Below are 21,132 nucleotides of genomic sequence, written 5' to 3' on the forward strand. Positions count from 1 at the left end.
CAGAGATCCTAAGTGGCTCTGTGGTTCGGGTTAGATGATATCAGTTCATCAGTTGACATTCCTATATAATTGGCACTCTGGTTCCATGCTCTGCTGGGATTTGTCAGTGTTTATTTGATTATTTCTAAATCTTAGTTCCTCCATCTGTATATCTGTCATCCAACTGTACTGAATGAGATTATTTTATTCCTTGGGCTCAAACTTTACACAATTAAAAATAAAAGATTCAGGAGAGCTGAGCATGGTGGTGCACACCTTTAATGACAGTATTATTCAAGAGATAGAGGCAGGCTGTTCTCTGTGAGTTCATGGCTAACCTGGTCTCCATAGTGAATTCCAGGAGAGCCAGGGCTATGTAGAGAGACCCTTTCTCAAAAACCTAAAAGTTCAGAACCAAAAACAACCACCCCAACTCTTGACCATTGTAACTTCTGTGTGTGTATGTGTGTGTGTTTAAATCTTCAAAAATAGAATAATAGTACATTTATTCTTGCTAAACACGTGTTTAGCAAGTTATGCACACATTTTGAACATAACTGGGATGTTGGAGCATACTCCTTAACAAGAAATGTGGTTCATAGCCTAAATTTGTTTTAGTTTCCAGCTGAAACTTTATCTTTAGCCAGCAGAAAGAGGTTTGATTGTTCCTCCCTACCACATACCTCTGTAAATGAACCATATTTTCATTGTTTTCCCACTTTGGCATCCAGGGAGTTGAAGGATGTACCACCTAAAACAGCACATTCTGGGAGGAGTTCCAAGAGAAGGAAGGGTGGGGCCCAAGGAAGAGAAAGTGGCTCCCTGAGGGAATAAAACAAGTCTGAGTGAAGGGCATGACCTTGGGTGTCCCACCTGCTTATTCCATAGCTTGTTGGGTAGTCGTGGCCCCACAGAACACATAGTCCTGCAAGCAAGGCCAATTCTGTGAATGAAGAGAAAGGCAACGAAGATCCCAGTGAGCAATACCTCCAACCTAGGTAGAGAAAGACAGTGCAAATGAGCGGGCTTGTTCTGTAGTGCTTTCCAAATCTATAAATCTGATACGTCTCTTCACTTTCCCAGAGAACAGACAGTGTGAGAAAATGGGCCAGGAGACATATAGGACCTGCTCACAGAAAATCACCAGAAGCAAGAGAAATATGATCACTCAAAGTACACAGACATAACAACTACTAGCCGTGTTCTCCAGAAATACACTGGTTTGTTGTTTTTGTTGTTGTTGGTGGTGGTGGGTATGTTTGTTTGTTTGTTTTTTGCAAATTAAAAAAGAAAAATGCCAAGATATGTTATATAAAGTGATTTTATGTTACTTTTCAAGTAGGTTTGTCTATAACAAAAGCCACTCTTGGTTTTACATCTGCAGGTGCTCTTTGCAAAGACGTGTGTGCATGTGTTTAACATTTACCTCCAGGATTGCTATGTTAATATTACTGTTGCATACTTTGACATTTTAGCTTTAACATTTATATCTGGAGGAATTTAAAACAAAAAGCACTTCCAAAAAAGTATAGCTCATTTCTGTAATCTGAATCTATGGTAGTTGTTTAAGAAGAAACTTTAGAAACAACTGTACTACTTATTTGTGAATGAAAAACAAAAGAAAGAAAGAAAAAAAGGAAAAGACGTGACTACTCCTAGGTGTGGTGGAGGAGAAAGGGAGAGCAGAGCCAGAGGCAGACACATCTGGGAGAGTCTAGAGTAGACAGGATCAGACTAAGCTGGGTCCCGAGAAGGGGGTGGGGAGGGCACATGGAGGGGAGAGGAGCTGCCAATCAAGAAGGGCAGCCTGGACCAAGACACTGACCCAGAGAGTGGCTGGATAATATAGGGAAGGGCAGCTGGGGGAAGGGCAGCCCAGACCCTGGGTTTAAGGGTAGGGGGGTGGGGTATGCCAGGCAGAGGCTGAGGGATTCCTTGAGAACCTGGGGGCTATGTCGGCTTTGGTATGTTAAATAGGCTTCTCAGCCATTTGTTTGAGACTTAACAAGTTGTCTTGTGAGAAAATACCGGGACAAAAGCCACTTAAGGAAGGATGCCTTTTGTTTCCCAGGGTGTAGTCTGTCTTGAAGGGAAGCCATGGCAACAGGAGTGTGCAGCAGCTGGTCTTAGTGCACATACAGTCAGGAAGCAGAGGGAGATGGATGCTTGCTCTTTCATTGTATGTAGTGTGGTACCTCAGCCTATAGAATGCTGTCATGCACCCTCTCTCTCTCTCTCTCTCTCTCTCTCTCTCTCTCTCTCTCTCTCTCACACACACACACACACACACACACACACACACACACACACACACACATGCAAGTATGCATGCACGCTCCCTATGAGCCTTCCCACCTCATTAAAATAACTTAATTTAGGTAATCTCTCACAGGCTTGTTCTGAGACTTGTCTCCTGGATGATTCCAGATCCTGACAAGTAGACCATCGATGTTAATTTAACCTTCACTGTAGCTGTGGAGTCTACTGAGCCATCTGAGAATTAAAATCCGGTTCCTAGGAACTGCTTCTCTGGACCTCCAAACCGATGAGCAATATAGAATGTAATTGTATAGGATGAGAGTTTTCAGTGACTTAAAGACCTATAACTAAATAATAACTGGCAAGAGGAGAGCAAAGCAGCTATGCTCTCTAGTGCAGTTTGACTTCCATGACAGTAGATAGCAATTATACAAATGGGCATCTTATTTCAGCGTAAGGGTGAACAGCATTCTAACCGCAAGAGCTATTCAGGCTGATGTGTACTATTGTGGTTAAACAAAAGCCATAAAAGTGTTTGGTGATGTTGCCTAAGGGGAACATATTCATGCTTGAGTTATATTGAGCGACTTCCATGTCTCTTTCAAGTCTAATACTCTATAAGGGGAACTGGATCTCTTAATGAAGTAAACCTTTGAAAATGTTTCATTTCTCTTCTTAGTAGAATAAGCTAACTATACAGCGTGGATCTGCTTGTGATAAGATGTATTCGAAAGAGAGGCACACACTTGGAGTACGTTCTTACAAAGTTGAGTACTTGACAACCATCTCTTTTCTATACATATTTCTAAAAGCTCTTTGCATGCATTCCGAATGAATATTATGCTCGTATCCCTTTGCTAGCTGTTCTTTAAACAGTACAACATAAGGTTCAGATTTAATTGGGAAAAGGATTTGGCTGATTCTAAAACTTACTAAAGGAAATCTGTGAACAAAAGTCGCTCCAAGAATAGACTCTACTATTAATAAGCAAAGGTAGTTGTAAGTGTTGTGGTTTATAAAAAAAAGAGAAAGAATCTAGGGATATGTTTGGTAGAGATGCACTATGGTACAGGGGAAGGGGGTTCCTCTGCTGGCCCAAGCTGAGGCATCCCTTCCCCCTGAGGGACCAGCCATAGACACATAGCATATAATATGAAATAGAGTTTATTTAGGGTATGGGGAGGGGAGTTGGGAAGGGAGTAAAGATGAGAGGATGAGAGAGAAAGAGAGAGAGAAAGAGGAAGAGGAGGAGGAGGGGAGGCTAGCAAGTAGAAAGAGTTGGGAGGAGAATGGGGAGAAAGAAGGAACAGAGGTGGGGAAGAGGGTAAAAGAGCAAGAGAATAAGAGAGTGAAGAGAGGGCAAACAGCCCCTTTTATAGTGAGTCAGGCACACCTGACTGCTGCCAGTAACTGTGGGGCAGAGCTTAGAAGAAAACAATGAATAGTTACTAAGTTGACTGGATGTAGTGAACTGGCCATAATTTTTGAATCAACTATAGCTTCTGGTTGCCTGCATGGATGAGGTAACCTTCATGTACAGCCCTTCAAGTGACAGTGGTCAGAACTTGTGACTGGCTCTTAACGTCTTTTAGTTAGACTCCGCAGAAACTCTTGAGTTGATAGTGTCATCCCCTCCATGACAACTAGGAGGAGCTGTTTGGTTTTGACTGCCTCAAAGCCATATCCCTGGGGTCAAAATTTCCACCTACTTGTGTTGAATTCAGCTTTTGATCTTCATTGTAAAAATTAAATAACTTTAAAAAATGTTTTATAACAAAAACACAACTGCTGAGTTCTTGCACAGCTAAGGATTTATGTCTTATTTTTGTTTTCACTTGTTTTTTGAAACAGCGTCTCACCAGATTGACTTAGCTGGCCTGGAATTTGCTACGTAAACCAGGCTGGCCTTGAACTCAGAATCCTGTCTCTGTCTCCTAGCAGTGGAATTACTGCTGTTCATCACCACACCCAGCGTCTTCCTGGTTTGAATGAGCTGTTTTGAGAAGATGGCTTGAATTCCCATCTCATCAACTGGGTTGTATTTCTGTGCCTGAGAACTTCCCATACTTCTTAACTACTTGTTGGCTTGCTTGCTCATGTCCTTCCTTCCTTCCTTCCTTTTTTCCTTCCAACTGCTCTTTTGTTTGACAATGAGAATTTTAAAGCCCTGACCTATAGTCTAAACTGAAAAAATATCTTTTCTCTCTAGTAGTTCTGTGAGAACAAACCCAGACCATAATAGGCACTATGATAAGGACCAGAGGACAGTAGCTGTGCTGTGTGATGGATGGATGGACTGTCAGCACAGTTTTTGGTGCATACATTCTTGGGAGTAAAAGACAACGAATTGAATAAGTCCATAGACATTTCTGATGTCTTCCTAAGATGTTAAGTCTATGACACTGCATTAAGGAAACAATATTATATTGGACACCCCCAGATAATATTTTTCCACCCCTTCCCTTTTCCCTCTTGCTCAGGCCCATAGGTTTTAGGTTTTTTATTTGTTTTCTCATTATGGATGGTTGTGTGAGTCACCATATGGTTGCTGGGATTTGAACTCATGACCTCCAGAAGAGAAGTCAGTGCTGTTAACCACTGAGCCATCTCACCAGCCCACCCCCAGATAATATTACATGGAACCTAAAAAATAATAATTTCTTTTGCAGATCACAGCAGTCGATATTAGCCATTTCACATGGCTTAGCCGACTTTAACAACAAAAGATCTCATATAAATTTTCTATAGCTATATGACAAATTGCTACAAACTTAACAACTTAAAACAAATTTTTTTCTTTCTCTCTCTCTCTTTTTTTTAATCTTATAGTTCAGTAGGTCAGAAGTCTGGGTAGGCTTGACTGAGTTTTCTGATTAGGGTCATGGAAGACTGAAGTCTAGGCTGTGTTGGGCTCTAGTGAGGAGTCTGCTTCTAACCTCTTTCAGGTTGTAGGCAGAGTCAGCTTCTTTTGCCTACTGCCAGAGGTCATTCAGAGAAGCTAGAAGCAGCTCTCTGGACCTTGCATGTGGTTCAACAAGAAACGATATACTGAAATGTTGTGCTTTGAATCTCTGACTTTTCCTTTGCCACCAGCCTTTTAAAGGACTCATGTAATAGTTAATATTGGCTCAATTACACATCTGCATTGTAATGAACTCAAAATCAATTGATGACTGATCACATTTGTAAGATTAGTTGCATTTCCAAAAATCCCTTTTCTGTACACAAAAGCAGAATCAAAAGTGCCACAAGAGATTGTGCCAAGATAGTTGGGAACATGGGCTCAAGAGTCACAGTGGGTTCGAAGCTACACTTACTAATTTGTTATATGTCATTGGATAAAGCTTCTTAGCTTCTTTGTGCTTCTGCAAAAGTAATAGCATCTTTAGGGTCCTGAGTTGAATATATAAGATAATTTGTGAAAACCATTTAACACAGTGGGTACATAGTAACAACTCAATAAATGAAACATTCCTGGAGGAACAAAAAGAGGTGAGAGGAAGAAGATGGAAGCAATTGACACAAGCAGAGTATCCAAGGTTTATATAGGAGTTAAGGCATAAGTTGGATGAAGTCTAATTGATTTTTATAAGCAGTGAAGAGTATTTATCCTAAATTAGTGCATCTTGACCTATGGGTCACAATCTCTTTGGGGACCACTGAATGACCCTTTCACAGAGGCTGCCTAAGATGATCAGAAAACACAGATATTTACATTACAATTCATAACAGTAGCAAAGTCACTGTTATGAAGTAGCCAGGAGAATAATCTGATGGTTGGGGGTCTCCACAACAGGAGGGACTGTATCAAAGGTTCACAGCATTAGGAAGGTTGAGAACCGCTGTGAGCCTAAATGATATTACATTCAACAATTAGACACTTTTATTTTGTTGCAACAAGATGCCGATTATATCCCTTAATTTAAATAGAGAATGACAATTCTTGTGTTTTTCCCTTTGATCAACACTGAGTTTGTACAGTCCCATCTTTTCAAAGACTAAAAACAAACACCAACAACAAAAAGAACAAAGCAATGAGCAGACCATGCTGCACCAACAGTTGTATCAGATAAACAAACGAGCAGGCTTGTTCCTGATGTAAATGTTTTTGAACATTTATAGAGAGTAAGGAGGAACTCTGCATGTACTTTCTATATTCATTAGCTCTTCTTTACTCTGACCAAAATACCTGATTTAAGAGAGAAATAGTTCATCTTAGCTTGCATTTTCTCAAGGTCTGTCTTCATCCATGAGTTTCTTAGCTAGGGTCTCATTTCTGTGAAAAGATACCATGACTCAAGCAACTCTTATAAAGGCAAACAATTCATTGGAGCTGGCTTGCAGTTTCAGAGGTTTGGTCCATTATTATCATAGCAGGAAGCATGGCAGCGGGCAGGCAGATATGGTCTTAGAAAAGGAGCTGAGAGTTCTATATCTTGTTCCAAAGACAAGCAGAAGACTAACATCCTAAGGCAGCTCTCTTCCATAATTAGTGGAGACTGAGCATAGGAGGAGACCTCCAAAGCCCACCCCCATAGTGACACACACACTTCCTCCAACAAAACCACACCCACTCCAACAAAGCCACACCTCCTAATAGTGCCACTCCCTGGGCCAAGCATATTCAACCCACCACAGGATCCATCTCATTATAGTCAAGGGGGGACATGTTGGATCAAAGCAGTTCACATCATGGCAGCCATGAAGCAGAGAAAAAGTAGTGAAAGCAAGATTTAGTCCCCGAGAACAGCTTTCTCCATCAATATTATGGTTGATTAAGGGATGATAGCCCTAATGATCTGATTGTCTCTGAAGACACCATCACAGCACAGACAACTCTAGAGGTGTGTTCTATTAGAAATCTCTCAGACCAGTCAGGTTGACAAGCAAGACTACTAAACCTTCCATCATCACTGGTGGCCTAGATGCCTTGGTCATCTCCTTCCAGCATAATCTCAGCTGAAAAGAGTAATAGCCAAAGAGTAAGTCACATCTAGTCAGATGAGTGAGAAAAAAATCTCATTTAGATAAAGGCAAACTGTAGCTTTCCCTATCCCATGAGTCCATTCTACTAACAACTTTGTTGCATATATTGCTTCTGTAAGGAGAACCAGTCAAGAGCTGGTCTTGGGTAGGAGATCTATAAGCAGACAGTATGCTAGGGATATAGCTCAGTGGACAAATGCTTCCTTCACATGTACAAGGCCTGGGTTCAATCTTTGAAAAAAACAAACAAACAAACAAAAAAATGTAGTCAACTACTAACCCATTAGATATCACCTCCTGTTTCCACTATATGACCTGTTCCTGACAGGGAACATCACAGTTTCTATGTAAAGAGCCATTCATTCTTCTCATTACATACATGAGCTCAGGGATCGCTGACCTAAGGGTGGGAATTGGATTCAGACTGGACCATCAGACCATTGTAGTTCCCTAGTTCTTGTCATTTGATCACAAACAGGCTCAAATCTACAGTAGGCCACTGAATCCTGCAGATTTTTCTGAAATTAAAAAAACCAATTTGACTTTTATGTGGGATTGCTAAGATGAAACAATGTAGGGACAGGCTATTGGGAGATACCTTGCCTCTGACCATGAAGAACCTGGCCTAAGAGGGTCTAGACAAAAACCCAACTGTAAATTAGAGAGTCTCAGGTCTAAATATGTCCTCTGAGTTCTACACCCAGCCAGCTTGGAAAAAAAAATCATTCTCTGGACGTCTAACTTAATGACTTAACAAATTATTATATTTTGTTTAAGCACAATTGAGTTTGCATTTCTAATATGTCAATCAGGAGAGTTCTAATGAAGTCAGTCTCAAGAGCCTCGGGTTTCATCTCTCCATTTTAAGCATCAGATTAATGGATTTTTATCCAAGCTGTAGATCCCTATAAAGATCGTCCCCCTGATTTGGACAATTATATTTAGCATCAGGGGCTCACAGAGTGCAGGAGGCCTGTTGGTGGGGCTTCCCATGGTGAGTGGAAAGGGAGGGAAAGCGATGCAGACTAAGAGTCACTTGCATCAAATTTCTGAGTGTATTTAACTTTTAGCATCAGAGAATAAGAACATTTATTTTTAAAAGCATGAAAAAGCTACTCCCATTGAATTCAGTGGTTTCCAAAAGATTTCTTTGTCTTTTAACTAGCTTTAGCTAACATTTAATAATGGAAATCCAGGCAACAAAAATATTTACTGCAAGTCATTTGAAACAACAGAGGATAGTGTCTGGGTGGTAGAGAGAGCCAAAGGCCGTTAGTCATTCATCTTCTCAGGCTTCATAGACTCACAACTCTTCAGCCAAACTCCTACAAGCAGTCACTAATCTGTTCTCAGTCTCTAACCCTCCCCAAGGTGCATTCTTCCGGGGAAATGTTGCTACGTGGACCGCACAGATTATTTAGATTAGCTTTCACTTGACATGACAAGTTTCCAAGAAGCCATGCAGAGTGAAATATAAAAAGGGCGGGCGGGACCGAATTTTAGCAAAACCCCACAAACAATTCAGTATTGCAGGCACACATCAGTCTTTGCTCAGACTGTAGTTGAGCTCTGTGACTCACAGACTTCATTGGCAAGAAGATCTTTGTCTTTAGAAATAAGCGGTCAAATTGGCCTCAGTAATTATAGGTTGGCAGGACTCTGGGAACTGATTCAATGCAAAGCCATTATTGTACAGAAAAGTAAACTCAGACTGGGAAAATGGTCCACAGCAGAGTCCACAAAGGTAGGGCATCATATTTATCCATTTAGGGAAAATAGCTTGAACTGAAGCGTTGGGTTAAGAAAAAAGAAATTCACAGATGAAGTTGGGATGTGAGTTTGAGCGCTTGAAAGGGTGACGTAAAGTTGAAAGGTAAATTATTAAGTCCAAATGATAGGGGCATTCCCTGACTCTCTTGAGACAGGATGTCATCATGTGACCCGAGCCAACTCTGATCTTGGGATGCTTGAGCTTTCTGAAGGATTGAAAGTATGCACCATCATGCCCAGCTACAAGTTTTGCTGTGCTTTTTAATTATTATTTATTCTTTGAAAATTTCATATATGGATACAAGGTATCTTGATTACATCCCTCATCCCCCCCCCCTCCATTCACCCACCTCAAAACTCCCATCACGGTGCACTTCCAACTTCACATTCTTCTTTAGTTGATTGATTTGTCTTTTTGACCCACTGAATCCAATTAGAGCTGCCTGTTTGCACATAGACATGGTATTATAGCTGATTTTAAGTGTTAAAGAGTTGTTTTGTTTTATTTTTCTTAACTTTATAAAACACAACGAAATCGGAGAGGAAGAAACCTTCAGAAATCCTAGGTAGCTATCATGTTTCTCATATAATGATCAATGCATGTCCAATCTATGACATCTTCCATCTCTGACAGTCTTCTCCCCAACCTCCCTCCCCTTTCCCAGCTCCCAGGTTATTTTAAAGAAAGTGTGACTGGTCTGGCGAGATAGCACAATGACTGACACTTGCCCAGCAGGACCAGGTCTTTGATCCTGCCCAGCACTGCAAGAAAAACAACAGAACACACCCCACACAGTATGGGTGTGTCTCTCTCGTTTCATCTATGAATACTTGAGTGTTTATCTCCAGAAGATAAGAACTGGTAGCTTTAAACTATATAGCAGATAGGAGGGAGGCTGAGCCTTTTGTTAACCTGGGAGAGAGGTATAGACCTCCAGAGGGCTATGCCATAGTCACTGGGGGAGGAAGAATGCCACCACTATCACATGAGCTACTTTGAAATTGCTTCCTACTTTCTATGTCTAAAGTATGCACCTTGGGTTCCCTTGCTGGTATACAAGGTTAAAAACAGTTTATGCATTCTTGGTCAGTGGGAATAGTCACCTGTTAGAGTGTTTGCCATCTTTCCGTTTCAGTTCACTGAGGTCTAGAGAAGTAGTTAAGTGTGGCTCCTCCTATCTAGACATTAAACCCATCCTTTATTTTACTGTACTGCTCCTAAAGAAATGCCAAATCTTGGCTTGATATTTATGGAAGAAGCGAAGCTTTCTGAACTCTAAAGAAATGGGTTTTTTAAGTTCTCCCTCTCGATAACTAGCAAAACATACCACATAAATTATTCAGGCAATGTGAAAAGAAAATAAACACATTTCAAGTACTAACTGAGAGAGCGTTTCTTTGTGTACCGAATCCTTTTTCATATAGGCCCCGCAAAGCCATGAAAGATTGAAATATTTTCTGAATGAGAAAACTTTCAGCATGATGTACCACAGAGAACACTGCAAACAGACACTAAAATAAACCCTGTCTGGCCTCAGGGTTCGAGCTGCATATTTAGAGATGGGAATACTCATTTCAGGGTACATTTTTCCTTAGCCCAGGCATCTCAGAGTGAAACAGCACAAGAGAGTTGATAAGCTTGTGAGGCTGGTCCACTGAACAAGCTGTCCGTCACACTGCAGGCAGATTTACAGAGTGTGGCCGAGGCTTTTAGATCTTGAAACCATAAAATACGTCTTCTGCTTTTAATTTATGCTTTGAAGATTTACACAAAATAGACCAAGTAGTTCACTCTCCAGTTAAAAGCCTCACAGTTTCCATCTGGCACATGGTTATGAGCAACATGTCTGCATTACACTATGGCAGAGTTTTCATACCAAGGCTTGTCTGCCATCAGTTTATAATCAGAAATGTCACATGATGTATAGAAAAAGAAATTGGACTTATACGGGGTTGATACCTTTGCCTCCTCCTTGTATTTCTTAACAGAAGTAACTCCCTTCTCTTTAGTTACATCTGTAAATTGTGGAGGCTGGGGAGAGAAAGCTGGGGAGAGAGCTAGACGTTTCAAGACATTGCCATAAAAAATAATTCTTTTGTTGCCTTGGCATATTTTAAAAACTCTTCCTCTTTTCATTTTTGGTGCAATTTTACATCAAAGCACAGAATGGATACATGACAGGTAGTAAAAACCTTTATAGCTACAGCCCCCCCCCCATATATGATCAGCAGGTTATGATGAAAGCATGTGGGGACCACAGCCATGGGTCAGATCAGTACTGAACCCCTCAAAATCTCTTTTTGATGGCAGCTGTTCTGAGAGTTTTCCTTCTCTCCCTATAGAACTTGAACCCCAAATGGAGGAGACATCAGGAAGCCAATCAGCCAGTCTGTGTCTCTATCTCAGTGTCTCTGTTTCTTTGTCTCCTTGTCTCTGTCTCTGTCTCTCTCTCTCTCTCCCTTTCTCTCTCTGTGATCTCAAACTCTTCGTCCTCCTCCTTAGCCTCCTGAGGGCTGGGATTACAGCAGAGCATCACCATGGATCCTATTAACAATCCCATTGTTATCTGAGCCATCTTTCCTGAAATGTTGGGTTTTGTTTTCAATGCTTCACTTTATTCCCAAATAAGAAGGAATTTTACTTGCATTTTGTTAAAAAAGAGAGAGAGCATACATATAATAATTGTTCTTTTTATTTATCAAAATCTAGGGATTCACAGTTACAAAAAATTACTCAATCACAAAAATGTGCTGAATATTAATAATATGCCAGCATTGCTCTCACCACTGAAGACTAGGGGATGGGGTGGAATGAGTCGCTGGCTGCTCCACTCGGTATGCAAAGGAGGAGATGGGTATCAAGGAGAATGATGGCCGCAGATGTCTCAAAAGGCGTAACAGGGCTCGTGGGGCTGAATGGCAGGATACTTTAACCAAACAGGAAGTCATAGGAGACTTCTTAGATTCCAGGACCTAGAAGAGAGGGTGCAAGAGTTGAGTCTGGGATGGTAAGCCGGCAAAGAGCTGAGAAGGAAAGTCTGAGCAGCCTGGATGTCTTGAACGAAACTCCAGGTGTGGAGGAGAGGCAGACAGCTTTGCAGATCAGCATAACTTGACAAGTCCTCCTTCCTCTTGTGTTGTCATTGCTGACTTGGGTCCATGGACTAGCTGAACCTCCTCCTCCCATAGCTCTCAGTGACTTGGCATATTTACAACGTACAAATTGGCTCTGCTCTCTCCCTGGAGTAAATGATGTCATTGGATTTGGCTCCTTCTCTATTTCAGCTGTGTTTCCCCTGCAACTCCCCCACCCCCACCCGGGACTCTGATAAGGAATGAAAACGAATGTCTTCTCAGCTTGTATTATGTTAGCAGATTAATTTTCCATCTCATCTGCTTCGAGATTGAGACGGCAGTATCCCTGTGAACGGACCCAGCCTGCACATGCACGCCTGGAAGAAAACCATGAAAAGCTTGGTCTAAAATCAGTGAAGGGACACCATTTAGTTAGATGGGGACATTTAGAGGCTTTCTCAACAGTGAGGTGAACATCCTAAAGAACCCGCTGGAGTTAAAAATCAGGCCAAACCAAAGCAAGGAAAGCAACAGGAGCAAATGAAGAAATATGACTTCTCTAAGTCACACTTGGCTTCTTACCCCAAATCCAGACACGGGCAACTTGTTTCCATGAGTTTTGTAAATTGTGACTATTCCTATGCAGGATTACCTATGGGCTCAGTCTAGACATCCCAGCCATTAAGCAGCCAATCTCACAGAGATATGAACCATCCATTTTCTGTTGCTCTCTTAAACTCTCCTGTCCTTTTCCCTTGTGAAGGTCACATCGAGCGCACAGTGGGCATCCAGTTTCAGGGATGGGAGCTCGCGGCTCTGAACTCAGTGGAAGTCATCTTAGAATTCCCACTCTCCCTGCCAGTCCACATGTCTCATTTGCTCTAACGGCCTTGTTTCAGTACTGCAATTGAGTCTTGACAGAGGGAATCTTCAGGAAATTATTCAGCAATGGCAGGTATGTTTGGAATCCATCCACTACTATCAAGGCAATGTGAATTCAATTTTAAACTCCTAATGCTCCAAACAATTTCTTCTCTTTCTTTTTCTCTCTCCTATCCTACTTCCCCTCTTCCTGTTCCATTCTCTTTCTCTGCAGGGGATCATGAACAGGGCCATACACATGCCAGCCAAGGTGTCTCTTAAGGACTAATGAATACTACTTAAATTTTTTTTCTTCAAGATGTAATTCTTTTAAAATATGTTTTTTATTTCCTATCTACTTTCTCCAAAATCAAGTCATTCTTTCTAAAGTTGCAAATATGAACTACTATATTATTATTGTGAAAGGTTTTTAAGTCAAGGGGCCAGTGAGATGGCTCAGCTGATAAAGGTACTTCTAGCAGAAATTCAATCCCCAGGACTGTTGTAGAAGGAAAGAACAGACTCTCACTTCAACACATGTGCCATAACACAAATACATCCCCATCCAGCCTACATATACATAAGTGTTTATATATATATATATATATATATATATGTATATATATATATATATATATATATATATATATATATATATATATATGATGAAGAAAACCAGTGTTTTAGTGCCTTTGTTTGAAGGTGTCCACCAAAGTTGAGGTATTGAAAATCTAATTTTAATATTGTAGACAAGGAAGGCCCAATTTTAGGTGCCTAAGTTTCCATGACTCCACTCCTAATAGATAGCTAATAGATAGATTAACATCTTATCACAGAATCGGCCATATTGTTAAGGAAGTGGGTTAGGTATAAAACAAGTTTAACATTAGTTGTTTTACTATTTTTGGTCTTTCTGCCATGGGGTGGTGTTAGAATCAGTATTGGCCCAGGACTCCCAAGACCAAGTCTTCAGCACAAAGGAGATTTGCTTGCCCCAGAGAGACAGAGGGCAGGGACTAAGAGACAAAGACAGGAAATTAAGGACAAGAGACAAGGTGAAGGCAACAAGGGAGAGGGAGCAAAGGTATATTTGTCCTGGAGTGGGACAAAGGACTGCCTCTGGATAGAGAGCAGACAGGTGTGGCACATAGGAAAATGGCAGTTTGTAAAGATACAAAGGGAAACCCTGTTTTAGGATGAAGAGTTTAATTTTAATTGGGTGTTTTAATTAGGTGCGCCAAAGGGGGCTTTTGATGGCTGTACCTCAATATTTTGATAGCTGGGACATGGTAGTCAGCCTCAGGAGGAGGAAGTGACCAAGTAGGGGAGTAGCCCTTGGGGGCTGGCTCGAAGATATAACCTAATGGTATTTAGCAAGGCAAGGGAATGGGAGAGAAGGTTAAGGCCTGCCAGAGCCACGCTTGCTCGAGCTGGCCAGAGACCCTTCCCGTAGTATAGCCAGAAAATCCTCTGCTGCTCCCCCTTGAACTTGGAATCTCCAGCCTCTAGAATTTAAGAAATAAGCCTGTTAATCATTCAGTCTGTAGCAGCAGTCTGTCATGGCAATATAAAACAAGATGCTATCAAAAGCTCCGGGGTGGGGATGGAAGGTGGACACAGGGAACATAATGCAGTAAACTACCAAATTGCCCTTCCATTATCTGGTGGAAGTGACGTTCTATCCCCGAGCCACACCAACCCCTTGTCTTCCCAGTTTGTAGCAGGAGCATGTCTGAAGACAGTGGAACCGGGAAGAGCTATTAATGTCTCCAGGCCAACATTACTAGCATTGCAACTTATCATATTAATGTCTTGCAACCTTCCTTTTTATGCTTTATGCAAATGAGACGCAAATTTTAAAAGTTGATGCTTTTAAGGCTGAGATTCAAGAGAAACAGTTCACTCCTCCGAACAGCATTGGTCAGATCTCTTTCTGCTAGCGAAGCTTTCAGTCTGACTCTAGATCCCATGAGAAAAAGAGGGAGTGTGATGGGGCTGCAGAGGTTGCCCAGTGATTATGGAGCACTTGTGGATGACCCAAGTTCAGTTCCCAGTACTCACTCATATGAGGCAGCCACAGCTACCTGTAACTCCAGCTCCAGGAATCTGACACCTTCTTCTGGATTCCGAGGGCACCTGCGCTCATATGAACAAACCCATACCCATACACCTATGAAAAATTAAATAGATTTTTTAAAAAGAAGGAGTGTATTGCCTCCTGTAAGTGAAAAGCTCATAGAAGTCACACGCATCTGGATACAGATGTTTAATGGGATGCTCCTGGCACTGCCTCCGTTGCCTTGGCTTGTGTTCAGGCAGGATTCCTTTACTATCAGATATACAGAGTGAAGAAATGTTTACCAGCTGCTCCAGCTGTTCTGCTAATTTAGCTACTTCGATGGAGAAAACACTCTTCTCTCCAGTTGATGGGTTGAATAAATAGTAATAGTATTTGTTCTCTATGTAGATTCGAAGTTAATTGAGAGCCAATTGAGAAACAAGAAAAATAACCTCTGGTTTAAATATCACCTTCTTGAGTGATATGCACGGCTATTTGTCATTAGGTATCAGTTGGCCCCAGATGGGTTTCCCAGCATGAACTATAGAAGCAGGCAGACTTTCTGCTCACTCAGAGGCCTGAACAGTTCTATACTAGATTAAGCCTCTGAGGGACTATATATAAGCAGCTTGGCTAAGAGAAAGTACCCAAGTTATTATTCTTGAGTATACCAACTAGATAAGTCACTCGTACCTGAGGACTGGGTATACAGTGAAAAAAAACTACATCTATTGAGTTTAGAAGTAACTAAGGGTGTACATTTCTACTCAGAGTGTCGTTAACTTGATAGTCCCTTAACAGGCTGGATCAATAATTTCATCTTTGAAGCCATGGCCAACCAGGGACAAGGCGCCTCCCTTCCAGGACAGTCCACCCCTTCCTTTTTGAGGCCACACTATGCCAACCACCATTCCCCTGAGGATCCTTGTGAACCTCTAGTGAGCACTGCAGTTGATACATAGAAAGGTCTGAGGTAGTTGAACCACTTTAAAAGTGTTTGTGTCTATGTGAACACTCACTTCCTGGTCTATTTCCTAACCCACGAGATGCCCACAGTCATTCAGAATTGTCCTCCCAGAGGCCACAAGACGGCATAGATTGTGAGATCTACAGAAATTCAACTAGCACAATCTCAACAAGTTAGTGACATCCTCCCCAGATGAAAAAGCAATATCCTGTCTGTGATCAAAAATCTTAGGAAGAAATTATGAAGCCCACATGCTCGGGCTGTGATAAAACACTGGTGATCAAAACTAGCTTGTGGAGAATAAGGGTTTGCTTCATCTTAGAATCCTATGTAACACTGCACCTCACTGGATGTTAGGGCAAGAGCTCAAGGCAAGAATGTGGAGGCAGGAATTGAAGGAGAGTCATGGAGAATATGGGATTTCCATGCACTGGGCACTCCCATCCAACATTTGCAGAAAACAAGATTACATGTTTCACCTTTGAGGCAGCCATTCTCCCCAAGGTAACACACCAAGATCTATGTGCTTAATACACTAGTGAGGATTACAGACACTGGGAGGCGTCCGATGAATGAGGAGCAAAGAAATCTTGGCTTTGACCTCCCCAAGCCAATTAGTCAAAGCTGAATGTCTGAAATCCAGGGCCTGTAAATTTTGTTGGGAGAAGGCTCTTAGAAAAAAAAAGAGTTCATTTCGGCACTCTCAATTTGCTGTAAATAGAAAATGAAATTGCTTCTGGTGCACTGTTGCCCCTCCTACAGAGTGGCATTGGAGATATGGTTATCTTTTTGCATCATAGGCCACATTGACAGTTGCAGTTCCCAGGCCTGGGTAAGATTTCTGCCTTCCTCCTTTTCCCCATTGGAATGCATGGCTTATTTTACTATTAATTTTCTTTCTCTTTGAGCCCCATTTCTTGGACCTCTGGGGCCATGGTAGCTACCACTTTTAGGAGCAAGTATGTAGGTTCTTGAGAAAGAAGAAGTCTACCTTTTCAGTCCAGTCAAATTTTGCCCCAGTTCCCAGGAGCTGAATGGGGAGGAGGGTGTAGATAACGCTTACGTCTATTGAAAAACTACATCAATTTAAGGTGGCTCCTCCCATTGCTCACTCCCCAAATCTGTAGAATGATTTGAATTTCAACTAGTATATTCTACTGTAGGCTTAGGTTTTTCAAAGCCTATTTTATTTAGTGTTATTAGATGTTTCAAACTTCCTTTCTAGCCCACTGGCCAAAGGTAGGGGAGAAAGATGGTTAATAGGACAAAGGGGTTATGGACCTGTTTAGAAGTAGTTCTTTGGGGAACAGTTCTTGTCTTTGTTCTCAAAATATGAGCAGTCCAGTCCAAAAGCAAACACCAAACATCAATCAGGAGCAGCTGCTCTGTCTCGCAGAAACTGTAATGCTCCACTGGATCAGCATGAGTCACCAGAAGCAGAGGAAGCAAGGATCCGCTGGAATACCATGAGACATTTTTTTATGTGTTTCTACGAAGTGAACACAAGCAAGGACCAGCAAGGCTTCTGAGTGGGGATGCGAGACCAGCAAAGTATTGCACAGCAGAGCAATGCAAGAGTGTCCTCTCACTGTCTGTGCGGTTATATTCATCTTCTTTCTAACCACCATGCCCCCTCTCAAGCGTCTGCTCCAGTAGAACACCATATGCCCTCTCATGTGTCTGCTTCAGCCAAACATCCTCTCAGGGGTCTGGTGCAGCCAAACATCCTCTCACAAGACAGCTTCCAGAAAACACATCAAAGGACACAACTGGGTTTCCAAAGAAACCAGTAGTTTCCACTTCATTCCACCTTGCTCCAAAGCAAACACTTTTTATGTAAAACCTCCCAGAGCTCTGAATTACCGAAGGATCAGTTGCCTGGCAGTTTATAGGAGCACTCTTTACTAATTCTCCGAAGCTCTCAATGCTGCTCTTCTGTACAATCTCATCCTTGTGTGACCTGTGTCAATGTAGGAAAAGAGCCTTCCTCTTGAAGAATTGATCTTTTTTTTATCCTTTCTTACCAGCCACACAAGATAGGAACTTAGACCTGGTATGGGTTTGACTAAAAAGGAATAAAGAAGTAATTCTCTTTCATATCTCTATTAGTGGTCTGAGAGTCAGGTTTCTTTAAGTATAGAGTCCCAAGGGGTAGAGAGTTAGGAAAGAGGAGAGATGAGATGGACCATAGAGCATCCTTGGATGGAGGATTAATGGCTGCTCCTGTGGAGAGGTCAGAGAGGTCTATCTATACCCCTATTCCTCTCAACACTGCTCCTCTATCACCTCCAGCCCCAAGGCCACCATGGCTGATCTCACTCCATTCTGTCCATGTCAGCAAACCCAGCTCTTCCTTGCTCCCAGACTCTTCGGTCATCTCCCTTCTGGCATCCTGACGTCCTCACAAGGTGCCGATTCCATTCTATGTGATACTCTTTGCCACCTACACAGTCACTTGATGAAACTTTAAAAGTGGAAGTGGGGTGATGTCATTCCTCAGATACTTTCAGAGTCTCTATAGCCCATTCAGAATAACCTCACAAAGCTCTCCATTCATTGACTCTGCTCCCAGACTTTGCACCTATCTGTGCTTTCCAAGGTTTTCTTCCTATGATTTAAGTCTCCTCCATGTTCTTCCCTTTGCTCTGTATTTTATACAGGCCAAAGTCCATTTGGTGTAGCTGTCACACCCTCCTCCAGATGTCCTCTTGGCTCGCCTATCTTTTTAATCTTGCTCAGATGTAATTGTTCCAGTGAACCCACCTTTGATAGTCCTGATGAAAGTCGCAGTTGACCCCTATGATAGACAAAATAATTTGTCTCCAAAGATGGTCATATCCTAACATCTCAAACCTGTGTCTATGTCACACTTCGTGACAAGAGAGAGAGAGAGAGAGAGAGAGAGAGAGAGAGAGAGAGAGAGAGAGAGAGAGAGAGAGAGAGAAGATAACTCTGGAATATTTAAACATGTTGGAGAGCATTGCAAAGTCTTTTATAAAAAGGAAGGTCAGAGAAGGACAGATAACAGAAGCGGAAGCAGGATGAGGCCATGCATCAAAGAATGCGGGTAGCCTCTATAAGTTGCAATGGGTAGGGGAATAGATTCCCCCCTGGAGCCTTCCAGAGGAATGCACCCTATTCATAGCTTGGCTGTAACCTTGTGAAAACTGTTTTATACTTACAACCTATAGACATGTTAGATGATAAATTTATTTTGCGATCAGGTTTATGAAAATTGTTTTTAAAAACTAATGTAAACTAATATAAATACAAAATAATATAGAAATGAATTCAATCCCCACCTCTACCCCTCTCAGCCCATGGACTGGCTAGTTCCCTCTGTCTTTGGATGATATAGTTATTATTTTACCCATTCATTCCTTTCACTTTCTGCTTTTACTCAGAAAAAGATCAATCCCACAAGATCAGGGAGTATTTTATTTGTTATTACACCTCAATATTAGAACAACCTGCCAGATGCTAAATTCGAAAAAATATTTGCCAGTGGCGATGTATTTGCCCTCTACCAACAGCAATATATCATTCTTAGGTTCTCTTTAATGTTATGAGATGTTTTAAATTGGGGGGGGGGTGTCATGTATGGTGGCATACAACTATAACCCAGCACTTGGGAGACCGAGGAAGGGAGAAAGTGAGTTTGAGTATGGGTGACATGATAAAGTCCCAACTAGCCATAGACTCAGTCTCATCAGTAAGTAAGTAAGTAAGTAAATAAATAAATACACAAAATGGTTAAAACTGTTCTTCCTAATATTAAGGGATTTGTTGTACACTTTTAGCCCTTTCGGGTGTAAGAGGGTTGGCAGTGTTCAATTATTTTTGGCACAAAGTTGATACAGATGAATTAGCAGTTTTACTCAAAAAAACCCACCCCCATGTTTTAAATGTCTTCAAATGTATTTCACATTTTCGATTTTCAAAAGCGACTAGCATTCCAAAAGCATTAGCAAATTCAAATGTTATGCCATTACCTAATAAAGAAAGCAATCTTTAAATTCTTGGCTAAATACCAACTTCCTGAAGTCACACAGCTTTGAATGTAAGGAAAGTCTTCTGGTGAGAATTCAAAAGTATGTTTCTTAGAGATTTAGGGAAGTAAACCCACCTGGGACATGCCTTCCCGCCTGCTTCCCCGGTCCCACCCCCACCCCCTTGCTCTTCTGCTACCACGAAGTCTCCTTTCTCTTTCAAACTGAAGACATGATAAAATGAACTGAGCCCTGCTTTTTATGAATCAGCCGTGATGGGTTTTCTCATCCTGAGCCACATCCCAGGCTCTTCTGGTACTCCTCTGCTGTCTGGGTCAATTTTCCCTCTCATCTGAGACATTAGCATCACTCCATGTGGTCCTTCAGCTCCATGCTCCAAGGGTGTCTTGGGACTGTAACTTCCTGCTCAGTGCTAAAGAAGCAGCTGTTGCCATAGTTCAGCTAACTTAGAAATGTGACTTTCTCTTTGTCACTATTGTGGAGTAGCTAGTTCTTTGACAATTTCATATGCATATGAAATTACATCCCGGTTACTCTTTCCTCCTACCCTCTCTCATCTCCTTCTTGCCCCTCCACCCCTCCTCCCCAACTTGTCCCTCTCCCAGATGCTCAAGTTTTGGTTTAGTTTAATCAGAGGTGTCCCTGTGACCACAGGATTGGCACTTGCTGTTGTTATCAAAAGGGACACAACAGAAGGTAATGACTCCCTCATTTTCTTTGTCTGTTCAAAGGAAATAATTGAACAGTAAGGGCTCCTCCTGAATCTGTGCCCAGCTATGGATGGCTCCATTCTTGTGCAGATCCAGTACAGCCAGCCAGAGCTGTTGAGAGTTCATGTTTACATGACTGTGGATTGTCGAAAAGATGGCATTTTGCAGTTGGCTACCTGTTATTTGCAAATGTCAAGGAGTGTGAAGACAATTTCTAGCTACCTGGTGCTTTTAGTCTAGTAAATAACTTCCGCTCAGCTTTCATGGTGACAAATATCAGACACTGGATCGTTTACTTTATCTAGTTCTCCAGAAAATGCAAGCGTGCTCTGCATCATTGGGCGGCCAGGAAATCGGTCTATTAACCTGTCAAACTCAGTGGAGGTCACAAGGGACACCGAGCAGAGGGACTGGATTGAGGTGGTTTACTGCAGAGACAGGTAAGTAGGAATCCCC

The 21,132-nt window shown here is 41.8% G+C and overlaps 1 non-coding gene across 2 annotated transcripts in view; it reads left to right on the forward strand.

Annotated features, from left to right (window-relative positions):
• Positions 1–939: 939 nt before the first annotated feature.
• The window catches only part of Gm46094, a 39,409-nt gene continuing 19,216 nt past the window's right edge, over positions 940–21,132 (forward strand). The window contains exons 1-3 of one of the 2 annotated variants that reach the window (XR_001778957.2): positions 940–1,199; positions 12,833–13,024; positions 20,982–21,116. This is a non-coding gene — a transcript (predicted gene, 46094). Of the gene's footprint in view, positions 1,200–9,657; positions 9,796–12,832; positions 13,025–20,981; positions 21,117–21,132 lie in introns of those variants that run through there. The other variant, XR_001778958.2, reaches the window with a different exon arrangement.

The sequence above is a fragment of the Mus musculus genome, chromosome 1 (genome assembly GCF_000001635.26).
Source record: "Mus musculus strain C57BL/6J chromosome 1, GRCm38.p6 C57BL/6J".
NCBI lineage: Eukaryota > Metazoa > Chordata > Mammalia > Rodentia > Muridae > Mus > Mus musculus.